The following is a 21,490-nucleotide window of genomic DNA, read 5'->3' as shown; positions in this document are numbered from 1 at the left end:
AACAAAGTATATTTTTGGACTTGGGAGGTCATGGGTGACCAGATATTATATTCAATTTTGGTTTCCGGGTATGTGGATTTGAGTTGACTTTTACTGATTTTTTCTAATTCATTACATACTGAAGCTTTTAGATTGGAATTGATTCATAAAGCATTGATTGACTTCTTTGAGTGTTGTTTTGATATATTTGGGTCATTTGGAGGAGAATTTCAAGGGAAAAGTGATATTTGAGGGTTTTAGCGATTCTTGAAGAAGGTTTCAAAATGGACTTATGTGTTACATGCTACGTGATTTGAGAGTGACGTATATGCGAGGTGACGAGCTTATATACGTAAACCAAGGCTATTCCATGTTTGGGGTAGTTTTAGACTTCTTTATGGTCGTTTGGTTGTGTGTACTTCTTGACTTATGTTTTATTTGATTATATGACTATGTTAGCCTATTTGTTCTTGCTAGAAATCATGTTTAGTCTTATGACATCTTTTTTGGACATGATGGGCTACTCTATAGATGTTGATGTACTTGTTTTAGCCGTAGTCATACTTTATATTATGAATACATCCACATCTCTATTTATCATGTCCTTGTGCATCTTATTTATTATCTCTTGAGCATATGCATACATACTTGGATATGAGTTCTTGATACGAATTGACATGACTACGGTACATCAGGACATTATGATCGGATTGATATTATGGCACGATGGGTTTTTGTCACAATACAAAATCCCACCAAGTTCATGGCACCTAACTCAACCTGCTAGGTAAGCCAACTAACATATAACATAACTCGAATAGATAATCATCAATAAATAGTAAATAAGATTTTGAAAATTAAATACAACTATCATAAAGACTGGTAGTACAAGTCAAATAAGAATAAGAATATGAATATAATTCTACTATAAAGAAATATTACATCATTTGTTTGAGATATACATAAAGAGGAATATAATTCAAACAACCACGAACAAGTAGTAGCTTGTATCTGGAACGCTAGTACATCTTTAATGCTAGACTTCATTGTCCATATCAGCTCAGCTCCAAGATCTACACGCAAGGCGTAGAAGTGTAGTACGAGTACAACCGACCCCATGTACTCGATAAGTATCTTGACTAACCTTAGTAAAGTATTGATGAGGTTTTTAAGTCAAACGATACCCACTTTAAATAACATGTGCAGCTAAATAACATGTATAATACATAAAAACTTCCAACGAAATAGTTATAGAACAATTGATATTGATAATAAAAAATAGTTATAGAACAATTGATATTGATAATAAAGGTGCACAATTTAAGAAGACATAATAAGCTTATTTTTCAATTAAATAGGTCAAAACATATACAACATGCACCAATTCTGCATACAAATGAGTACCAAAAGGCATTTACTCAAATACTTCAATATGAATATAAGTAGTCTATCCATATCAATTGCCAAATGCCATCTATATTAAGACCTTTACATGAGTCCAACACTCCAACGTATGATAATGATTGTCTCTTTACCCCAATCTGACACCTTCCATGTGTCCAACAACTCACTAACAAGTCCTCTGCATATATAAAATGCATCAACTAGCATATATAGAAGATATGCATAAATAAAGCATGTAAAATGCATGAATATGCACAAAGGATTCATTTGAATAATAAAAGTTTACAACTTTATACTTAATAACTCATCATATCGGATCCCACATCACAATTAACCAGAAATATGCCGGTTTCTCACAGTCTCCGTGTATACCATTAAGAGAGAAACATGAGAGGGTGTCCCTAGAGGGATGGATCCATATCAACATGCTGCAGGGTAGATGTCACACCTCCTTTTTCGGGGAAAGAAGTTATTTTTACTTTAAGTGACACTATTAAAAAGGGATTATTTTACTTAAGAGTCGCCACTTGAAATAATTATTTAGGTATCCCAAGTCACTATTTATTTTAAAATACCAATTCAAGTAAAACTGACTTTGTTTAAGTCTGCGAAAATACAGAAGACCGGGTAAGAAATTATGTTAATCCGAGAGAAGGGTTAAGGCACTCACGAGTCCGTGTCATGATCGCTTTATAATTATACTCGGCTTAACTATTTGACTATTACATGTTTGAAACCTTTGTGCATATTTTACCTTTTACCGCTTTTAAATTAATTGATCATTATAATTATGAAATTATCTTAAAACGAACCATGTGCGTGTATTCGTTTGTTTGGTATGTAAAAATCATGTCATGCGTACGTGTACACAATTAATAACAATTAATTATTAAGATTGTTACACCCAAAGTTACTCGAACGCATTCCTTAGTTTTAATTTTAGAAATCGTAATTATGTCACGCGAACATGTAATGATGATGATGATTTGATTAAGAACGTGCCTAAAAGCATACTAACGTATTTATGAGTTATTTTCCTAAGCTAATTTGGGATTGTTGTGAGGTCTATGAATTATGAATATGAAATGGTGAAAGAGGTGAAAGGTTTAGCTAACATGATTTAGATCAATTATGTGTAAATTACTATCCAAAGATAAGTCAAAAACTGTAATTAATTCTTAGAACTAGTCATGGTAACAGTGATGAAAGAAACTAATAAATCATTCATCGTGCTGTTCTATAACAAGAATGTCCAGCGTAGCGTATGAAATTAAACTGATGAAACTTAATCTCAAAGCTCATTTTCTCTTCCATTATCAATATTATTTAAATCTCAAAGATGCAAAGTAATACTAGAATTAAAAAACAGAAAACTATGGAAATGATTAAATAAAGCACAAATATCACACATGTTCACTCAAACATTTAATTAAGCTAAGCTCAACAGTACGTGGGCATTAAACTAATTTCACATCAAACGAATAAACAAAAAGCAGTAAAAAATTTAAGTAAACCAAAAGGACTAACAAGTCAAGAGAACAGTAGAACATATAATTAAGGAGAACTAGACAAAAGCAACAATATTATTGAAAACGTAAAATAAAATATGGACCTTTATATTGTGAAATCTGATGCCAACCATTTTGAAACTCAAAAGCAGTGAAAACTTTTAACCAAAGCTTCGAATAGAGACTGCGAACCTCCGCCGACGAACTTCAAACGGAAACAGCAACCTCGAGCAAGACAAGACAAATTCCCAAACCTCGTTTTAACTCGACGAACCAAAGCGGAGGAGGAAGGAGGTTTACATGGCTGGTTCGAGCCTGTTTTCCATGGGGTTTTGGGCTATGTTTTAGCTGGGTTCTGATGATAGGCTATAATCTTGTATTTTAGTCGCTTATTGCACTCTAATGTACTGCACTTTAATTGAGTTTGAGTGTTAATTACTAGTGTTTTGCACTAATTGTGTATTTTATTTCTTGTAGGAGTGATTTCGAGCTATGTAGATGTTATGGAACTAATTCGAACTCTAAAGTCTAAGTAAAAGCCTAAAAGAATAAGCCAGAACAGTGTTCGGGGGTCGAGGATCACTTCTGGGCGTCAAAATTTAAGGAAGAATAATCTGCTGAAAAAATTCACTGATGCTACACACCCTGCTACGCACAGTGCAGAAATCTGTCAGAAAATAGCAAACTTCAGAGACTGGATTTGGGGTATGTCAGAAAAAAGCACTAATTCTACGCGCCCTGCTACGCACAGTGCGACGCATGAAATACAACAAGTTTGCAAGTTTTTCTATTTCAGCTAGGAAATGGTGATTTCATTTGGGCCCGACCCTACTTGATATAAATACATGGGAAAGCGGTATTTTCTGGACTTTTGACAAAGCTAAGACCTAAAAAGGCTAGAGAGAAGGTGGAGAAGCCAAAGCACAATGGATTCATCATTCAATCCTCACTCAAGACAAGAGTTTGGATTGTTTAATGCTTTTCTTTATATTTGAGATGAATTACTCCATATCTATGGGTAGTTCTCTTTAGGGATTGATTGATTTGGTATTTTGATGATTGTTTGTATATATTAACTCTAGTTTTTATGTATTGAATTATTTTTGGTATTTTAATTATTGCATCTATATTCACATGTTCATGTAATCGAGAGAGGCATAACTTGTGATGTTTTTGCATCATCTTTTTGGTTGAATTCATTGATTCTTCTTAGTTATCGAAAGAGGCTAGTTGAATTATTGTTTAGATCTAGTTAGGAGGATAATCGAAATAGGTTCTCCTAAAACCAGCTCACTACGAATCCGTGCATATCTTCACCGAGCATAAATTGGTTCATATTGTGAGGTTGAGACTTAATCGAATCCGTGCATATCTTTAACCAATCCCTGTGGATACGATAATTTTCCATACTATCTTTGACTAGCGAGCATATTTAGGTGTGTGTTTTGAGCTCGTCAGGTTCGGACTGGTTTTCAAAGGCAGTACATTGCTGGTTATTGAGGTGTTTCCAAGGCTGAAGTTGCTGAGTTTTGGGGTTGTTTTTTTGGGGATTTTGGGGCTGAGTTTTGGGACTGTTTTCAGCACGTTTTCGGAGTGGTTTTGGCCTTTTGGGTGACATTTTGGGGTGATTCAAGGTGTTTAAAGGGCTACTTTAATGAGGATTTACATAGTTTTGGGGGATGGTTTCAACTCGAGTTTTAGATCTGACAATGGTGGTTGTTTTCAATCGTTTTTGGCCTGCTTTTTGCTGGGATTTTGGTGGTATTTATTGGAGTTTTTTGGGCAATTTTGAGGAAGGAGCTTGGCGTTAATGGTGGAAATGAGAGGGGAAGAAGATGAGTGTGTGGTGAGGAAGAAGAGAGGGCTCAGCTACTGTTTTTGCTCTTAGCGTTTTCTTTTCTTATTTTTGTTCGATCCTCTCCGTCTCCCTGTAGTGAAATGGCCACGCATCGGGTGAGGGGAAAAGAGAATTGGAGAGCAAGAAATTCATGTACAAGTGTAAAGTTTGTTAGTAAAAAAGAATCTTTGCAACTTGGCCATTTCTAATTGGTTCTTGTTTTTTATTTCATTTTCAAATTCTTTTTTTTAAGACGAATAAAGAAAAATACAAGGATGAAATATTATCTAAAGTATCTCTTAAAAGAGAACATATTTTTTTTTTGAATTTTTCTTTTCTTTTGCAAATGAAACACATCTAATATCTAAAAATGTGACTCTTTTTGTGTGATTTTAATTTTATCAAATAAACCTACTAAAAAGTAAAATGGAGGGTAAAATACCGAAATCAAACACAAATATTTAAACACTAAAAAGGTGGTAAAAATTTAAATATGATCAAAAATTATGTGCTCACAGTAGAAACTTCATTCCATAACAATAACAATATTACAATAACTGCACGGTAGAAACGTTGTGGCATAATTATCCAAACTGCATGGACAACTCATGTGTCATAATCTCAGTCTATAACAAAGAACCATATGCAAATGTATATGCATATGAATATGAGATGATCTATATACATGATATGTGCATGTGTATAATGTATGATTGCAATTCCAATATGTAATCTACCCATCAAATGATCATTATGTCCAATTAAGCTTCAAAGACCTAAACATGATCTCTAATATGAATGAGGGGACTCAAGTGGTCATACAACAAATTAAGGCATATCAGAAGAATAATAAGTACGGATGTGTGTTCATAATATATGACTACGGCCAAATCAAACACATCAACAACCTCAAGAATAGCTCATCATTCTCAAAATAAGGTATCATTAACCTAAATATTATCTCTAACATTGTTTATTGTTCTCATGTAGTCATTCAATCAAATAAAATAAGAACAAGTAGAACATACAATGAAACAAGACATAAAGTATTCTAAAATCTATTCCGAGCATGAATAACCATGGCACATGCATATATGCTCGTCCCCTCGCATATACATCACCCCTGCATGTAGCAAATAATATCGTTTATTAGGACAAATTCCCTCAAACCAATGCTAGGCAAGATACTTAAATCATCTGGGCTAGTCCAAAGCTCCACAACCGCTTTTCCTTGACTAATCACCTCTAATAGTCTCAAATCTCACCAAACATCATCCAAGAAGTCAACCAATGCCATAGGAAGTAAACTCAGTCAATAAAGCTTCTATTTTTGATGAAGTCCCAAAAGTTCAACAAAAGTTAACCCGAGTATGCATGCCCCAAATCCAAAACCAAATCTCGATGATACATAATCTTCTTCAAATATATAATTAGTTTCCAAATACGGGTCAAAATTGGTGGCCAAATCCCCAAAATACACTCTCTTAGGTTGTAGACAAAAACCTCAAGTTTTACTTTAAAATTCCATGTTTTAGGTGTTAAAGATCCATGTATATTCTTGAAATATAATCACAAATAAGTAGATATCACTTACCCTCTTTCCTTGTATGAAACTCTCCTTGAAAATATCTCCCCTCTCTAAGACTATAATTCAAAAATTGAGAAAATGAGCTTACAAATCCCGAAAACCAGCTATATATACTGCCAGTCAAACCCTGCTTCGCGAACGTGTCCAAATCATCGTGTTCCCAATGCACAATCTCTTTCCACTCTTAAATTCATGTTCGCATAACCTTCTTTGCGAACACGTAGAGCAATCCAGCCCCAACCAAAACCTTCTCCGCATTCGCGGAACAACCTTCGCGATCGCGTAAGCCAGTGGACCATTCCCTTACACGAATGCGTAGAATAAATTCCTTCTATCCACTCTCTTCTTCGCGAACGCGAGACTACCCTTGCTAACGCGATACACATCTGACACAAGCAAAAACTAGCAATTCCAACTTGGTAAGAAATTGTCCGAAACATCGCCCGAAACTCACTTGACCCTTCGGGACCCTATCTAACCATTCAAACAAGTCCATATACTTCCTACAACCTTACCCCAATGCTCGAAACATCAAAAACAACCACCACACCAAGATCAAAGAAAAAATTCATTTTTTAACTTTCGAACATCACAACTTTGTCGAATGTGTCTGAATCACACTTAGACATTTTGAATTATAACCAATCCTTACACACAAGTTCCATTCAACAAAATCAACCTTATACAAGTCCCTGAACAACAATCGGAGTCCGATATGATCAAAGTCAACTATGAATTAAATCTATGAACTTTCCAAATCTTTAAATTTTTAATTTTCGACAAATAGGGCCAAAACCTTCTAGGAACCTCCGAATCCAAATATGACCATATGCCCAATTCAAAAATCACCAGATAAACCTATTGAAACTATCAAATTCTCGACTCATAAGCCGTTTATTCAAAAATAAAACCTTGGTCAACTCTTCCAATTTAAAGCTTTCAAATTAAGAATTTTCTTTCAAACCACCTCTGAACCTCTCATAAGTCAAATCCAATCATACTCGGAAGTCATAATACAACATATGAGGCCACTAAAGGTCTCAAATGACAGAACAAAATACTAGAACTCAAAACCGGCGGCCGAATCGTTACGTTCTCTCCCGCTTAAATATATGTTCATCCTCAAACGTGCCAAGAATCATTACAAAGCTGACATACCATGGTATAAACTCTTCATAAATGTACCCATTGGTAATCTCACATCATCTCAATCCATTTAAGCCCATTAGCACAATCTTGAGAGCAGATGTTTCCTTCAACCTTGACCCATAAGCCCTTGAACCAAATTTCACTATCCAAAACTCCCTCCAAGATCCGCTTCTTGTATTCATGCCTTGTATCAATCTCCACAAGTTGTATCAAGCCGTAAATGTACTCAAAGATGTAACCACACGATGTGCCACATAACTCATATGTCCATGGCCATATCTTCTGCCCGCAATAACTACCATTACAAAACTCGGTACCAGTAATATGCCTCACATCAATTAAAATGTTGTTCCAATCATTCGCAATACTGATGATGATGAAATAAACATGTAGAAACTCATAGTCACCCATATCAACAAGTCATGGAGTTCTCTCGTCCGAGAAGAACCATTGCTAAATTCTAAGCTGACTAATGGAATTCTTCTTCCAAACATACCTTATACAAATCTGATTACACTAATTCCAGACCTAATAACGCGTCTCACCCAGCACAAGCTGGTTGACATACAGGCCACACTAAATGCTACCTAGAACCTCATATGACACGATCCGTGCACCAAACAAGCAACAACTTGAATATGCCCAATAATGGAAAGAGAAACAAATACGAGAACTATCGAGCAAGTTTGACAAATATAACAATAAAAGCATAAAGCTATAAACCCATCCAATAAAGGAAAATCGAAACATATGAAGTAGCCACAAGGAATCGTATCCAAACAAAATACTATTGCATCATGCAACTGTCACGGCAATTTCGTAATGGCACCTAGTCTCTAAGACTAGGTAAGCCTAACATACATGAAGAATTTAACGAAAATAGTAATAAAACATCCAATTTAAACCAATAGCTATCATAAAAAAAGTCTCTGCAATAGAACTGAACATAACACCCAAAAATTAGTAATACCGAGTCACAAGCTCTACAGGAGTATACTGAAACATCTCTTTAAAATAGTATCTGTAAAAGGAGAATGAAATAGAAACTAAGTAGAGGGCCACTCTGAGGCCTGCGAATGCCAGCAGTTATACCATGAAGTCTCCGATCCAAGCTCAACTCACGATGCCTAGCCTGGTATGAAGTACCTAGATTCTCACAAAAAATTATGCAGAAGTTTAGTAAAAGTATACTACAACGATACCCAATAAGTATCAAGCCTAACCTCGGTAGAGTAGTGACGAGGTAAGGTCATGAAGCCTACTGGAATAAATAAAGAAACTGAACTGGTATAGTATAGTATGTAATGAAAACAATGGAAATGATACAATGAAGAAATATAACAAGAATAGCTACACTAGAACTAAGGCAATTAAGACATCACGGAAGAAACACATAACAAGAATGCCAAGGAAATGATACAACCAAAACACAAGTGATATAAGTGAATTGTATCAATAAGAATCACTACCGAGGTACCGCCTCGTAGCCTCATTTCACAACTCAAATCACAATCATTCCTTATACTACTGCGGGAGCCTTGTATTTAGTTTGGAAAATTATTTTTCCAAAATAGCTACTCGCATTTTAGCATAGTTTATCACACCATGTGGCTTCAAGTAGTTCCCCTACTAGTAACACACGTATCAAGCCCACCTTATCTCACTGCGTGCGTACCAACCCCAATCTTTATACCACCGCATGCGTATCAATATCACAACATATTACAAATCGCACCTCAAGTGCCCAAAACCACCACTTGACAAAGAAGTCAACAACAATAATATTTTCACAGTAAATATCCCATGGCTCAACCATAATATGTACAAGAGTATCAACAATAGCAACCAAAAGTGAATATCTCAACAAAAATATTGTTTCAATAATTTACTGTCACGACCCAAATCTCACATGTCATGATGGCACCTATCACACTACTAGGCAAGCCGAAAATCACAATAAACCACGCATCTTTAAACTTGAAAGCATAATAAAAAAAGCTTAAAAGTAAAATCTCATAAATAACTGATAAAAAAATACCGCGACTCAACAACAATATCCCAAAATATCCGGGTGTCACTAAGTACATGAGCATCTAACTGATAACATAGTATGAATACTAAAAACTGTCTAGAAAGATAGAACATTACAATTAGCTGAAAAGAAGAAGACTCAAAGTCTGCAGACGCCAAGGTAGCTACCTCAAAAGTCTATGATAGATAAAGCTCCAACGCTAGCAACCGCCATGCTCATAAGTACCGGGATCTGGACACGAAGAGCAGAGCGTAGTATGAGTATAATTGAGCCAATGTACTCAATAAGTAATAAGACTAACCTTGGGCTAAAAGCAGTGACGTGCTGAACCGATAACTCAAATCACAATCATTCCTTATACTACTGCGGGAGCCTTGTATTTAGTTTGGAAAATTATTTTTCCAAAATAGCTACTCGCATTTTAGCATAGTTTATCACACCATGTGGCTTCAAGTAGTTCCCCTACTAGTAACACACGTATCAAGCCCACCTTATCTCACTGCGTGCGTACCAACCCCAATCTTTATACCACCGCATGCGTATCAATATCACAACATATTACAAATCGCACCTCAAGTGCCCAAAACCACCACTTGACAAAGAAGTCAACAACAATAATATTTTCACAGTAAATATCCCATGGCTCAACCATAATATGTACAAGAGTATCAACAATAGCAACCAAAAGTGAATATCTCAACAAAAATATTGTTTCAATAATTTACTGTCACGACCCAAATCTCACATGTCATGATGGCACCTATCACACTACTAGGCAAGCCGAAAATCACAATAAACCACGCATCTTTAAACTTGAAAGCATAATAAAATAAGCTTAAAAGTAAAATCTCATAAATAACTGATAAAAAAATACCGCGACTCAACAACAATATCCCAAAATATCCGGGTGTCACTAAGTACATGAGCATCTAACTGATAACATAGTATGAATACTAAAAACTGTCTAGAAAGATAGAACATTACAATTAGCTGAAAAGAAGAAGACTCAAAGTCTGCAGACGCCAAGGTAGCTACCTCAAAAGTCTATGATAGATAAAGCTCCAACGCTAGCAACCGCCATGTTCATAAGTACCGGGATCTGGACACGAAGAGCAGAGCGTAGTATGAGTACAATTGAGCCAATGTACTCAATAAGTAATAAGACTAACCTTGGGCTAAAAGCAGTGACGTGCTGAACCGATACGGTACCTGCGCTCACTGCTGGTATGTTAGACTCCGGAGGAGCGGATCCTGCCCAAGCTCTAACAAAACCTACTGCGGTACGCAGCCCGATCCCATCATGAATCAATAATACCTGCTGCGTTGTGCAGCCCGATCCCATCATGAGTCAATAATACCTGCTGCGGTGCACAACCCGATCCCATCAATATCACTCACAAATAGGCCATCGGCCTCACTCAGTCATCAATCTCTGGAGTCTCTCGGGCTCACAACACTCATGCCATTCATCCCAAAACAATGGTACATGATGTGATAATAAATGGTAACAGAGATTGCGTTATGATATGCAATGATGAGTGCGACTGCAAATAACTCAACAGCAAAAGAACGAACTCTTTGGGTCTCAACAGAACTAGTGCATAGCCTAAACATGATTTCTAACATAAATCACATCTCAAATTCTCTAACACATAGAGTAAACATGAGTAATAGTAAAATTCAGTGACTACATAGTTTCACGAGATTGACCAAGTCACAATTAATACGGAGCATGCCCACACGCCCGTCACCTAGCATATGCGTCACATCAACACAAATCACATAACACGTATTTCAGATATTCATACCCTAGGAATCAAATTTAAAAGTGTTACTTACCTCAAACCATGCAAATATCTACTCCAACAAGCCCTTGCCTTGCGATTCGGCATCCAAACGCATCGAATCTAGCCGCAAACAACTCGATTCAATCAACACAAGTTATAGGAATCAATTCCATATGAAAAAGCTAAGTTCTTTGAATAAAAGTCGTCAACCCGGACCCACATCTTGGAATTCGACAAAATTAACAAAAACCGAACATCCATTCAACTACGAGTCCAACCATACCAAAATTAACCAAATTTCGAAACTAAATCGACACTCAAATCCCCAAATCTTACTCTCGAATCCCTAGTCTTTACTTCCAAAATTCCATCTTAAAAACACATAAACTAGGTGGGAAATTCAATGGGTATTCAATATTAATGAATAAAAATGATCAAAAGTGAATTACCTCTTGAAATATAGTGAAATCTCCTTCAAATATTACCTTAATTCGAGCTCCCAAAGTCAAAAAATCAATAAAATCTCGGAACCCTTTGACTATATACACTGCCTAGGCATTTTGCTTATGCAGGCAAAAAATCCGCATCCGCGGAACCACTTTTGCCGGTAAAAACTCCGCACCTGTGGAATTCACTTAATCCCTCAAAAATCCACACCTGCACTCCAAGGCCTGCACATGAGGAGAAAAACCTTGGAAGAGGCCAAAGCTTGTATTATTGATGTTAATGCCGAGATTGCTAAGGCCCGAGAGCTTGAGTGGCTGCAAAAAATGGACTCCCGACGCAGTCTGATGCTCCAGTTCTTCTGATTCTAGTTCCGAATTTTCAGAAACTGAAGAGGGATCAGAAGGTGATGTGGCAGAAGACCAAACTGGGGAAAGCGTTGAGCCATCGCCGGAACCACCTACTCTTCCCGGCAATGCGGATACTTCTTTTTCTCCTGGTCCCGGAGGCGCTGCAGTTTACCTTTTCCTTTCCTTTCTCATTTTGTACTTGTAACGTTTTGGCCCGCTCTTCTGAATAAAGAAATATTTTTTGTTCAAATATTGTTTGAGTCTTACTTTCATTTGAATATCCATGTAAGCTTTTAACTTTTGCATTTGCTCAAGCATTACGCGTATGTTGTTCAATTCACACTTTATTATGTGTAGTCTCGGATGCCTTTTCTTCGAAGCATTTTGGTTCCGAGTATTACCCCTTTTACGTGAGGGTTTTTATGAATTTTTTGCGTAAGTTTGCTTTTTGCATCCTTTCCATATGCGGCTTTGGGTGTATTTTTCCCCGATGGCATTTTGGATTTCGGGCATTAATTCTTCCGGGACCAACCCTTTAACGTGAGGGTTTTTATAAGAGAAGGCCCTCTTATGTTTACAGTGCTCTTGAAGAGGACGTCTCCTGTTCATTACGGCACTAGCACTTGAAGTATTTGTTTATCTTTCAAATGACAAAATCAGCTAATCGCTCAGACAAGAAACAAGATAAAAGCAAAAGGATTTCATTTTATTCCTTCTATTTTCAGAAATTACATAAGCATTTTGCTATGTGGAAAAGAAATTGTCATTACTTGTGGTTATCTTGTACAACTTGTTTCTACGGGGCTGGTTGCGTAGTCCCCGGTCCCGATGATGCATTTTGTTTCCAAATTTTTGTTCTCGGTTGACGTGGCAGTCATTGTTGCCGTATCCTCATATCATCCCCCCCCTCCCCCCCCAATGTTTGAATGCGAAGAATGCAAATTGGAATACTGGAAGTCTTGTATATTCGTAGGTCCCATCAATGAATTGCCAAGTAATCCTTCACTCGGCAACATATCTTGTTTCCCCTTAGGAATTCATGCTATCGAGCGAAAGAATACCTAACAGTCCTCTGGTGGTTTGTGCCCGTGAACGGTCGGGTAACCTCTGTTCAGTAGCAAACTTAACTTCCCGATGGGAATTTGCTATCAAATCAAATATTACCTAATCGTCTCCGAGTGGGAGCTTGTTCGTTTGCCTTGCTATCAAAGATCTTATTGTTGATGTCTTCGTAGTATGCTTTATGTCGCTGCCTTATTAAAAACCTTGCCAGAAAAACCCAATTGGGATAAAAACTGAATGAAGTGAAAAAGAGTGCAGCATATACTTTCTGTTTGAGTGTTGTTCATCCGCAATAATATCTTTTGAGGTGTGCCACGTTCCAGTTGCTGGGCAACTTGTCCCCATTCTGGTTCTCCAATTCGTATGATCCTTTCCCAGTGACAGCTGAAATCCGGTAAGGACCTTCCCACGTTGGACCTAGCTTTCCCGTGTTGAGCTCCCGGATATCTTGTGTTACATTCCTTAGAACCATGTCTCCTACTTTGAAAAAATGGAAATTGGCTCTCCGATTGTAATATCGCCCCATCCTCAACTTTTGAGCTGCCATTCTTACATGCGCCAAGTCCTTGCATCCCTAAAGTAGTTCCAAGTTGATTGGAATCGCTTCATCGTTCGATTCTTCATTTTCCTGAGAATATCTCAAAGTGGGGTCGCCCATTTCAACCGGGATTAGGGCTTCAGCACCGTACACGAGGGAAAAAGGAGTTTCTCATGTACTTGATTTGGCCATTGTTCGGTAGGCCTAAAGACCTACGAGCAACTCTTCGAGCCATTTGCCTTATACTGCTTCCAACCTTTTCTTGAGGTTTTGAATGATCACTTTGTTTGTTGACTCCGCTTGACCATTGGCACTCGGATGATAAGGTAAGGATGTGATTCTCTTTATTTTCGTTCTTTGAAGAACTTTATAACTTTTGCACCGATAAACTGTGGCCCATTGTTGCATGCTATCTATTTTGGTATTCCAAACCTGCAAATTATATTTTCCCACAGGAAATCGACCACTTTGCATTCTCTGAACTTGTGATAAGAACCTGCTTCCACCCATTTAGAAAAATAATCAGTCAAAATTGAAAGAAACCTTACCTTTCCGGGAGCCGGTGGCAATGGTCTGATTGTAAGGGTTCTTCCGGTTGATTTACTAGTTGTTACACCCTATATTTTCGTACGTAAAAGTACGTCGTAAGCAAACAAATGTAGGAGAAAAAATGAGATCATCTTCGAAATTATATAAAGTAAGTTAACTATCTTACTTCGGGGGTTACAAATATTAAAGATCACGAACAACAAGTACAAAGAGGGTTGGAGGGTTCATAAGCTAAAGGAATTGAAGAAAATAATGTTTCATCGAAAGTCGACAAGTTGGGAATGTTATAACATATATTTTTGGGGCGAGACTAGGGTGCTTAACATGATAAGGAGGTTATGTTATGAGTTATGTTAGTCGTATGATAGTCGTGTGTTATATTTTGAAGTCAAGCGAGTTGTGGAACAAAAGTCGATGAAAGTCATCACAAGTTATGTTCATAAGTTTTACTGAAATTTGTTCAAAATGTAACTGCGATTTTCTCCCAATATACTTAGATTTACGGGGTTTTCCACCCATCAAATTGAATATCTATGAGTATATTTTCTAATACATTAAACCGTTTGTCAATACGACATCGGAGTAGAGAGATATATGCATTTTTGCGACACTGCACAGGCTGCTAGGTGACAAGTAGGTGTGTCACCTACTTGCTTAAATGAGAGTCCGAAATTGGGCCAGTTCGGGTCGTCCAAAGAGACATTTTAAAGTAAGTTTACTGCTCTCTTGTATCCATTTTTTTCTGTTGGAGATGTATGGAAAGTCGTTCTATAATTGTAAGAACTCACGGGACGGTGATAGGAAGTCGTGAGTTTGAGTTATTCACTTGTAGCATATGTTTTGTGTTTCTTTTGGATTGCATGTTTTACTACTATTTTATGGAGTTTTGGAGGAGGAAGGGAGTGGAGAAACACCAAATAAATGCAGGGTGGTGGGCTGGTCGTAACATTTTCGGGTTGTTTGACACTACTACCGTGGTCGTTTTGTGTATGAAGAGATTGGGGTGTGTTGGGCTGTTTTGTAGTATTTTGTGGTGTGTATAAGGTTGGAAAATAATGTGTATTTGTTGATATTGTTGTATTCTTGTGTTGTTGGTGTTATCTTTAATTTGGAGGATGTAAGGATTATTGGGGAGATGCTGCCCGTTTTAATACAAAATAAGCTTGTCGTTCGTTGTGCGATAGTTATACCCTTCGTAACTTAATGATAGTATTATTATCGTTGTTGTAGATTAAGGTGTGAAGAGGCGAGTTATACTTGGTGATTGGAAATATTGTGATAAGGTATGTTAAGGCTAAACCTTTCTTCATTTTGGCATGATCCAGTAACTCCATGAGTTTGATAACGAGGCATAAAGAGAAGTTCGTATTCCTGAACTTATGTACATTATCCTAGTCTCATAAGTTACAGTACCCTTATCGGGACATTATATTCAGTTAAGTATTGTCTTCTTCCAGTCAACAGGGCATAGGGTTTATATATATATATATAGTATTATAGTATTTTCACCACCATCGAGCTTTAATTAATGGGCAGGCCCCTATTGGGCAACCTCTGATCAGATGGTAAGTTATATACTAAGCCTACTGTGGCCGAATGCCTATGAGAGAGTCCAGAACGGCTGAGATAACGGCTGAGATACCTATCCTAGTATGGCCGAGTGCCTATGAGCGAGCCTACTATGGCCGAGCAGTTACACGTACCGAGCCTTATAGGGCCGGACATTTATTTTACTTACTATATTGAGAGAGTTGAGTCAGTATCAGCAGGTAAGTGTATCTCTAGATCATCTTTGACTCCCCGTTACTTTCAGTTATTATATATCAGTTCAGTTTTAGATTTAACTTATTTTATTATCTTACATACTCGGTACGTTATTTCGTAATGACGTCCCTTTTCAGGGGACGCTGCATTTCATGCATGCAGGTTCAGATAGATATACAGGTAGACCTCCTCAGTAGGTGTTGCCCGAGTTCAGCTTGATCAGTAAGCTCCACGTCCTTCGGAGTGGCCGGGTCTAGGGTTTGTGTACATATTGTGTATATATGTATATATGTTATGGGTAGGTCGGGGCCCTATTCCGATCACAGTACATCCATCAGTAAAGGCTTGTAGACATATCCTGTCAGTTAGTGCAGTATGTTGGGCTTGTAGGCTTTGTATGTATATTTTGTTGGTTTGTCAGCTGTAGTAGTTATGACGGCTTTGTCGGTCCAGCTTTATATTGATGTTTAGTCAAAGCTAGTTTTCCTTCTGTTTTATATGTTGCTTCACAAATTGTCTTGCAATGTGGCCCCATGGCCAAAGTATGACATTGTATGTTCAGAGTCCCTCAGTCGCAAGTTGGTACGCTAGGTTAAGTGAGGCACTGGGTGCCGGTCTCGCCTCCAGGTTCGGGGCGTGACACTAGTGATGCATAGCGTTGGCACTTATCACATTTTCGTACGAAAGCTTTGGCATCTTGTTCCATGTGAGGCCAATAATATCCTGCCCGTACCAATTTCAGCACTAAAGACTCTGCGCCTAAGTGATTGCCGCATATCCCTTCGTGGATTTCTCTCATGACATAGTCAGCTTCTGATGCTCTTAAACACTAAGCCAGCGGGCCTAGAAAAGATTTTCTATACAATTGGCCTTTTCTGAAGCTATAACGTGGAGCTTTGGTGCGTAACGCTAATGAAACTTTGGGATCGCCGGGCAACTTTCAGTGCTCGAGGTAGTTGATTATTTCATTTCTCCAGTCCCAGACCAGACTAGCCGAATTCACTTCATATTAACCATCTGTATCGAGAAGTGAACTCATCAGTTGTACCACTACTCCGATCCCTTTATTTCCGTCGATAAGCCTAAGGTTGCTAATGCGTCCACTTCTGCATTATCCTCTCTCGGGATATGAGTGATTGACCACTCACGGAATCATGCCAAAAGAGCCTGGACCTTTATCACGTATTGCTGCATATGTTTTTCTTTGATGTCAACGACCCCATAAACTTGATTTACCACCAGTTGTGAGTCATATTTGATTTCGATAACCTCAAAATCAAGCCCCAGGGCCAATTCGAGCCCTGCAATCAAAGCTTCATATTCATTGTTAGTTAAAGGAATTGTTCTGATAGCTTGCCTTAAGGTTTCCCCCGAAGGTATGATTAAAACTATTCCAAGCCCGGACCATTTTAAGTTTGAGGGTCCATCCGTAAATAAGATCCAATCCCCTGATGTCGATTCCAACACCATGACTGCACCCTTGGTTGCCAAAGGTAGCGATCCCGGACTAAAATCGGCCACAAAGTCAGCCAAGACTTGTAACTTAATTGCAGTCCTCGATTTATATTCTATATCGAATTCACTCATTTTGACGGCCCATTTGGCCAATCTGCCTAAAAATTCGGGTTTATGAAGGATATTCCGCAAAGGAAAAGTAGTCACCACAACTATTAGGTGGCATTGAAAATTGGGCCTCAGCTTCTGAGCGGCGACTACGAGAGCTAAGGCCAGTTTTTTCAGATATGGGCAGCGAGTTTCTGCTCCCATTAAAATTTTGCTAACGAAACAAATTGGAAACTCAGTACCTTCATCCTCCCTGACTAAAACCGCACTTACCGCAACTTCTGAAAACCACGAGGTAGACTAGCAATGTTTCTCCTTCTTTTGGTTTCGAGTGCAACAGAGGGATTGGTAAGTACCTCTTCAGGTCTCTCAAAGCATGCTGGCACTCCGGCGTCCATTCGAAATTGTTCTTCTTTTTGAGTAATGTAAAGAAGCGATGACACTTTTCCGACGACCAGGAAATGAACCTGCTCAAAGTTGCTAACCTTTCTGTGAGTCTTTGGACTTCCTTCACGTTTGATAATTGATCTGAGATATTGTCTATGGCCTTGATTTTATTGGGGTTTACCTCAATTCCCCTTTGTGAGACCAGAAACCCCAGGACCTTACTGGAGCTGACCCCGAACGCTCACTTTTCGGGGTTAAGTTTCATGTTATGCTTCCTCAGGATATCGAATGTTTCCTGCAAATGCTTAAGGTGGTCACCTACATTCAAAGACTTAACGAGCATATCGTCTATAGAAACTTCCATGGTTTTTCCTATTTGCTTTTCAAACATCTTATTTATGAGCCATTGATAAGTGGCTCTGGCATTTTTCAACCCGAAAGGCATTACATTGTAACAATATGTACCGAAATTTGATATAAATTATGTCTTTTCCTGATCTTCCGGGTTCATCTTAATTTGGTTGTACCCGGAATAAGCATCAAGGAAACTCATCAACTTGTGCACGGTCGTGGCATCAATCATTTGATCGATATTTGGTAGTAGAAATGAATCTTTTGGGCGCGCCTTATTAAGATCTTTATAGTCTACACACATACGAAATTTATTGTTCTTCTTAGGAACTACTACTACATTGACTAGCTAGTCTGGATATCTTACCTCTCTGACCGAACCAATTTGAAGCAAGCGGGTTACCTCTTCTTTGACGAATTTATTACTGGCCTCGACAATAGGGCACTTCTTCTGTCGTATCGGTGGTATGTTGGGGTCCAAACTCAGCTTGTGCACGACTATTTCCGTCGGGATACCTGTCATATCCTCGTGCGACCATGCAAAACAATCAGCGTTAATTTTAAGGAATTCAATAAAGCCAGTCCTGAGTTCGGGGTACAGTCCTATTCCCAAGTGAAATTTTCTTTATAAGAATTCTTCGAATAATGACACTTGCTCTAGCTTCTCCGCCGTGGATTTTGTTGAGTCCGTTTCATCCAGAACATAGAAATATCTCGGCAACTGATATTGTTCTGACGATTCTACCCCTGGAATAGTCTTTTCTAACTCGGGAGTAGGCGTTGGTTCCTGTAATTGCTATGTCGTGCGCTCCTTCCCTTTGCTACTGGAAACTGAGATTGCATTCATCTCCTTTGCTGTCGGTTGGTCACCTCTTATCTACTTGATTCCTTCGGGCGTCAGAAACTTCAGCAATTGGTGATACGTCGAAGGTACAACTTTCATCTCGTGTAACAATGGCCTTCCTAAGATGATGTTGTATCCGATATCACCATCCACTACTTCGAAGAGAGTTGTTTTCATTATTTCTTCAGCATTCGTGAGCAGCGAGATCTCTCCCCGGGTCGTCACGCTTGCAAGGTTGAATCCAGTGAGGAATTTTGTCGCCGGAATAATGCTTCTGGTGAGTTTAGCTTGTTCCAATACTCTCCATTGTATGATATTAGCCGAACTTCCTGGATCCACTAGAACACGCTTGATTTTAAAATATAACACAATTAAAGATTTTAAAATCTAACACATTTAAAGATATCTTATTTGAAGCACCTGACAGCGCCTGCTTCAGTTCCACCATAACCTAATCCTGCCGCGTGAGATGGCCTAAGATGATTGAGTGTTGCTCTTGCAGGATCCTCATAGCATCTGCTACATTCTCCTCGTCAGCATCATCCGTAGTTGTCTCCCAAACCCGTCGAGGGTATCGCCTGTCATGCACCGGTGTGGCGTCATTCCCCTCATTGCGGGTGTCACTGATCGAATCCTCGAAATGAGACTGATCCCCTCGAATTTCATGGTTGCGTGCAGTGTTATCGTTAACAGTGTTATCTAAGACAAAATAATCAAAACACGTTATTAAAAAAGGCAATGATTAATTTAATTACACGGCTGTCTAGGCCCCACGGTGGGCGCCAAACTGTTTATTCGTAAAACGGTACAGTTGAATTTATACGTGGTTTATATAAGAGTGAACTAATTTGATCCTGAAATAATATAATAATCAAAGAAATACACAATACTTAACCTTGAAATATAGATGAAATAACAAAGATAGTGATTCCGTGAACGCGATTTCCGAACACAGCAATGATGAGATAAAAAAGTAAAAGAGTGAAATTGTATAAAGCTTTGTATCGAATATAGTATATGTTCTTGCTAGAAATTTCGTGTCCTTTGCAATGGTAAGTGAGCTCACTATTTGTAGCTATGCCTAGAGGAAAAGGTCCTAGGATCATGCCCTCCTTTAATGCCAATTATGCGGGCCATTAATGAAGATGTAACGTTGAGCGTAAATGCCAAATTCTTTGTAACGGGCCGTCACTCTTAATGCTGTAAAATATTCCTTAGTAAATGCTACCATGCGCAGAGCATTTATTACACTTTTATGAATGTTATATGTTCCGGTGGCAAGCGCAGTGGCTGCGTTCGGTCCTCAGCCATTCCACCTTGGATTCCACGTGTCCTGCTTTTAGTCAGCCACGTGTCATTCATATTTTACCCTATACACATAATGTAACCTAAATTAGAAGTGAAAAATACCAAATTATAACATAACCGATACAAAATCAGATTATATCATTCTTGCAAATTATAGATCATTATGTAAATATTGGGAACCAATCATCACCTAATTACACCCACATCACTACCCAAATGATTAGATAGTGATTATTATCCCTAAATTGAAGATAGCAGAAACGAATTGCACCAGATTAAGTATTCCAACTCCAATACATTATATCCAATTCAACTACTAGCCAATCATTATCAAATTAGCGGCCTATATTCCTTTATCTTTCACATTATTAGTTAATCAAAATTAATATCAATCGAACAGCATAACTTAGTTAAGTATTACCTGAACTTGTGTTTCTCCTCGTATTTGGTATGGACCAGTCGCCGTTAATTTGCTCAGCCGTGCGTTTTTTTTTTCTTTTTCTTCCGTTTCTAGTAATTGGGACTTAAGTTTCAGCTATATACCCTATGCAATCTCACCTAACTAACTACTAAACGGTGGGCCTGGCCCACTTTATATCTTTATAATAGTTAATTAAACTCACTTACTTTTAATTCTCAATTTATAATGTGTAATTAACCCACTAACCACTTATTTAATACACTATATTATATATTATAATAAATTCTCTTTCACTAGCCTAGGCCCAATAACAATATAAAAAAATTTAATTCTTCAGTCCCACAATTAATAAGTATACAACAATCCAAGCTCACCCGGCGATAGGCTGGCGATGCCAGGCCTGAAGCCAGGCTCACCCGGCGATAGGCTGGCGACGCCAGGCCTAAAACCAGGTTCACCTGATGAGGAAGCTACAGTAAACCCCAACCTTCGAGCCACTGGAGAAATTTTGGCCTATGTAGATGGTGTTCCGGCGTATGTCCATGAGCTACAATTCAAGGAGTATGAACAGGCTGATGAGCGGGCAATTGTTCCAAGAGCATCCAGGGAAATAGAGGAAGTGCCT

General features: G+C 38.2%; 1 long non-coding RNA gene across 1 annotated transcript; it reads right to left on the bottom strand.

Annotated features, from left to right (window-relative positions):
• Positions 1–20,102: 20,102 nt before the first annotated feature.
• Positions 20,103–20,937, bottom strand: LOC138908732 (uncharacterized). The gene is made up of 2 exons (XR_011415135.1): positions 20,866–20,937; positions 20,103–20,506 (listed from the first exon to the last, which is right to left on the bottom strand). It is a non-coding gene; the product is annotated as an uncharacterized lncRNA (long non-coding RNA).
• Between the last annotated feature and the right edge of the window lie 553 nt (positions 20,938–21,490).

The sequence above is a fragment of the Nicotiana tomentosiformis genome, chromosome 3 (assembly GCF_000390325.3).
Source record: "Nicotiana tomentosiformis chromosome 3, ASM39032v3, whole genome shotgun sequence".
Taxonomy (NCBI): domain Eukaryota; kingdom Viridiplantae; phylum Streptophyta; class Magnoliopsida; order Solanales; family Solanaceae; genus Nicotiana; species Nicotiana tomentosiformis.
This window is presented reverse-complemented; position numbering and strand designations above follow the sequence as displayed.